We start from the raw sequence: 5,364 nt of genomic DNA, 5'->3' as shown, positions 1-5,364 counted from the left end.
GTCTTAATCTATGTCAAGCAAAATCATGCTGCCATGTTCCATAAAAATACTGAAGCTACTTTAGGTATCTTGATGCCACGGGATTGCCAATGCCGTCACTTTCTAAGAATATGGAAACTCTGATTATGTCCAATTGCTCACATGAAACCTAGCCTGACAATTCTGTAGCTTGCACAAACTTTGTTATCTGGACCTACCCGGTAACAGATGCCCTGATAAGCTACCTACCTCATTGGGTAAGCTCTCTAAACTCTCCTTCCTCAACTTGTCGGTGTTGGAAGTAACCCAATGTCCAGTCTGATTAGAAGGATATAGGATTAGTACTAGCCTGGCGTAGGTGCTATATATATAAACGTTGTAATACCACCTGTAAACCCGTCCAGATCGTGAGAAGCAATAAAGCAATAACAGGCCCGTAGATGAGCCCGTGGCAATAACAAAAGTTTTCCCGTGCGTTATTTATAGTAGTACTGATTCGATCAAAGCAAAGATCGATGAGATAGTTATACGAGTCCGTGACACGCTTGCCTACGTCGCTATTCCTTCTAGCTTCAACCAATCAGGAATCCAGCGCTTGGCTTCGTTGTCAGATATCGTGTGTCGTTGTCGCCGGAAAGTACTAGGCGTCGGGACTCGGGACTGGGCCAACAGGTGTTTCTTCCTCCAAGTGTTGCATGAATCCATCTGTGAGCTGGCATGTTTAGAACGTCTAGACATATCAGCGTCGTTCTATTCAAAATCCCAGATAAATTTGGTAGACTTTCAAAGCTCGTATTCCTAAACTTATCAGGGTGTTTCGTGCTCCAAGTGTTCCCTGAATCCATCTGCCAGCTGACATGTTTATACAACACCTAAATATGTCTGAGTGCTGTGGCATTCAAAATCTCCGAGATAAATTCGGTAGCCTTCCAACACTCATATTCCTGAACTTTTCAGGTTGTTCCAAGATAACCAAACTACCTTACAATCTTAAACTTCAATCTTGCGAGCATATGAACCTATCATATTGCCATGAGCTAGAAAACCTGCCAAGATTTTGGCAACCTTCAAAGGCTTTGGTTCTTGAGCCTGTCCGATTGCTACAAGGTTTCATTGCTGCCAGAATCATTTTGCCAACTTGTTCATTTGAAATCCTTAGATGTTTCAGACTGGCATGAGCTCATGGAACTTCCTGAATGTTTTGGTAACCTTTTTGAGCTTGAATCTTTGAACCTTGAACCTAGCAAGTTGTTGCAAGCTGCAAGTACTGCCCGAGTCATTCTGCAAGTTGTCTAAGTTGAGGTATCTCAATCTGTCTTATTTTATGAGGCTTGATAAGCTCCCATCCTCGTTCGGTGACCTTAAGCTTCAATCATTGGACATCTCTTCTGCAGTATCTCTCAATGCCTTGCCGGATAGCATTGCTGACCTGACAACTCTCAGTAACTTTGAGGCCATCGCAGTAACACCAAATGTGATTGCCAGCATTCAGAAAATTCAAAAGCATCTTAATTTTCCATGAATAACAGAGCATGTTGTACATCAGATAAAAAAATGAAGGATGCAGCAGTATATTCGTTGATGGTCTTGACCCCAGTGTCACCGAAGCTGTGTCGAAAGCCCGAAACACGTTTTCAGAGTACTTGTTTTCCTTTTTTTTTGCAGGGAATTCGGAGTACTGTTGGCAAAAGATGTTGTTTTGTTAAATAGACTAGTAGGTTGACTATTCCGTAGTATGCGGGTATGTATTTGTAATTCTGTATATTAATCTAAATTTTAAGCAACCCTGTTTCTGTGCATTCAGGTATTGTGCAGAGGAGACGTTGGAATGCTACAAAGCAGAATGGCTGGGAAGCAGAATATGAGGCTCTCAAGAGGTTATAGCACTTCAAACAGATAGGTTCAGGTGTTGTCTCTACTCCACTGCAAAACCAATCTGAGATCCTAATCGAGGAGACCGAGTTGTACAAGCTCAGGTGTGTGTGTGCGAGTCATGTGTCTTGTTAACCAAATACGTATACTGTTTGCTTTATATTCTGGCCAATCTTGATCTCTGTCCTGAGTCCTGAACCTTATCTTATTTCCTAAACTTAATTCCAAAGCTAACATGGACGACTCCTCTCACAAGATGCTTCCACAACCGAAGCAGGGCAACAGAACGAGCTGGATGCACGAGCTTCGACATATGGGAAACACATATGAGTTGCTTTGTACTGTACGGGGATTGCATCTTCAGTTGGATCGGACTGTTAGTGCCAGACCAAAGTGTGAGGCTGCAACAACATTCTCCAAACGGTAACCACCTCTTCTCTCTTTCCCTCGTGTTTTGCTACACCTCCAATATATATACATCTTCCGAGCGATGTTCTTATTTCAGGTGTACTTGATCACAAGCGTCGATCTTGACGGAGAGCGAAGGTGGAGATGGCCCGATATGGAATCCAGGAGATGCAACAAAATGGACGGCGGACCGACCGTGCAGGAGTTTTGATGTTCTTCACTTGTGTATGATGAGCCACGCCAACCTGAACTTCACTGCGGGTTGTGTTCTGAAGAAACACGCATCTCGTGCCACCCACATTTGGTTCCACTCCTGCATGGTGGTTGAGTTCTACTACGGCCAGGTGCTGTACAAGATGACTAAGTGCATCACTATATATATACAGCCTCCTGTGCTGAGACGTGGGCAGCCAACGAGGGACACCCCTGTAAGATAGTAGGGTTTCTATCTATCATTTGACACTAGCGCAAATGGCGCATGCGAGCGACCTATATACAGAAGGGCATGTGTCTTAATACCTTCGCAACGATTTATGTTTCACATATATCATTCTCCTGTGCTGAGACGTGGGGTCCACCACAAGAGCAAATCGGAACAGGTTCGGTGTGCTTGACCAGTTCACTTTTGAAAATAAAAACATAATCAAAACTAGGAAAAATAACATTGAGGTGGTATGCCAACTAAGCATCAAATTGAGGAAAAAGTTCGAAAGGGGTAAATGCGACGCAATTTTGCTTAATTGGGGTATATTTTGAGGATTTTCTTAAATTGAGATCAATTCTGTCACAAGTGTGAAGCGTGGGGTAAAAAATGAAATAAACTATTTTTAAATAAAAAATCCGCATCTATCCAAATGTGTTGTGGACTAGCATTTACTTTATTTTTCAATGGTCTTGAATGGAGGACGAAGGGAGTGGGCGATTGCGGGACCTAGCGCCATATCGTCGGCCGGTAGGCTCTGCATTCCTAGCCCCGAATATAGGCCTTTGTTCAGCGATGCATGACAAGATTACTGCACGGATGCGGTGAATGAAGCTATGGCGGCCGCTTGCACACCACCGGAGGTATTCGTTCGAAACTCTTCCGCATTCTTTTTCTGGCTGGATTGGTAGCCCCGAATGTGGATGTGATGATCTAATTTTGACTTGGATACAAATCTCGACCTTTTTAGTGCAAATTAGGCACGTGATTTTTCATCAAAAACAATTTGTGCCGAAGGGGTCGGTATCTGTGGGGGGCAGGTGGAAGCCCAACCATACCAATGCATTTCGTGTCTTTCACTTTCCTTTTGGTGTAACCGAAATAGAACTTTCTGATCTAAAGCAAAGGCAAGTTCCCTTGCTAGAGAACATAAAAAGGTCGACTAACCATTCTTTTCATTACTGGAGAAAAAACATTATTTTCATTTTCTCTTTCATCAATTGAGATGATAGTCCTCTTCCGAGATCTATATATGGAAAAAAAACATGTTGCATCAGTAAAGACTCTAGTTGACTTGAAGCTTGTACAAAATGTCATACAAAGCATACTTAGAGCATCTGCAACCTGACCGCTGCATTTCCTTTGTACTTCCGGGTGGACAACTCACACAATGTCCAGACAGAAGAAAGAAGAAGAAAACAATCATCATCCGGACCCCTCAAGTCATTTAAATATGTCTGAGTTGTCCATATGAACCCTCATATCCAACCCATAGGTAGGGAGGATATGAGGGCGTTCGGGTGTGTTTGGGAAGTCCATCAAGTTTGATTTGTCCTATCTGTTACCACTTCTCTTTTTGTCAGTTTTTTTTTGTTTTTCTAAACATACCCATCAATCATATGCATGTGACTAGATATATAGGAGAAAAAGTGAAGAGCATGGCTACATGCACGGATAAATGAAACCTTGGCATACACGTCCGGACAATGTTTGAACGCGTCCGCGGATGTATAGGGGTCAAATTAGCTTCTAGATGCTCTTACATTTTGGTCATTGCAAGCCACATAGATGTTGTATTGGAAATTGAACTATACAAAATAATTAGCGAGACAAGACGATGAAACAAAAATATCTACTGAAGCTGAATTGACCTAAATATCTCGAGAGATTCCTTATTTGGCCCTTTCTTAAAATCTGCTTCCTTCTTTGGCCCTAAAAAAGTTTTTCTTCCCTTTACGACACTACATCTTCAGTTTGTTCCCTATATGACACTTCTGTCCGTTTTGCCCACTAACAATATCAAATGAAACATAAAAAGACTCTTTTGGCCCTCATGAAGATGGCTCATGTATACGTGCAGTTGTCTGATGTATTTATAATATTTATTTAGGCTGATGTATCATGATTTAGTAGTGAAGGTGGTTAGCACTAACAATAAATGTTCGGTCTGAAGTCAAAGTATATGAGTCAGCACCAAGTGTGCCGTTTAAATCTGTTGAGGATTATCTTAACAAATTAGTTTAGGCCTGAGCCTACTGTACATGGATTGTTTAGTCTCTAAGCGAGAGGACTATGCCAAAAAAACACAGTAAGCTAGCACCAAGACAATAACTGCGTGTCCTCGGGGATGTGCGCGCACGTGTCCCGGTCCGGCGAGAAGCCGCCGATGTCCTCGCTGCTTCGTGTCCAGCCATCAAATCCGTGTCCTGTCACCTGTTTGCGTGCACATATGTTTGATCAATCAATCTAGCGCGATGATTAGTGTACTGCTACTCAAGATCGATCAGTCCAGCCGGCGGTTATTAGCAAGTTTGATGAGTACGGTTGTATGGCAGCCTATTGAAAAATCCATCCACCTGCTTACTTCCCAGACTTGTGCGCTGCTTCGTGTCTTTACTCATGTGAGCCAAAAACATCGGTCAGCAGGGTTGCCATACAGCACTTGCACAAGCAGCGATAGTCGAGACCTAAGCAAAATCTCTCCTGTATTATTTTCTCTTTGTTTCTATTTATATCGGCCAAAACAGTGTTTTTAATCCTTTTTCAACATGAGGGGCAAAACTGTATTTTCATGTCTCAAGTAACACCGTTGGTGAGTAAAATGGACGAAAATGTCATATAAGGAACAAAATTTACTTTTAGTGTCAAATAGGGAAGAAGATATTTCTTGAGGCCAAATAGAG

Source organism: Triticum urartu, chromosome 3A (genome assembly GCF_056163025.1).
Source record: "Triticum urartu cultivar PI428250 chromosome 3A, HENAU_Tu73, whole genome shotgun sequence".
NCBI classification, from domain to species: Eukaryota; Viridiplantae; Streptophyta; class Magnoliopsida; order Poales; family Poaceae; genus Triticum; species Triticum urartu.
This window is presented reverse-complemented; position numbering follows the sequence as displayed.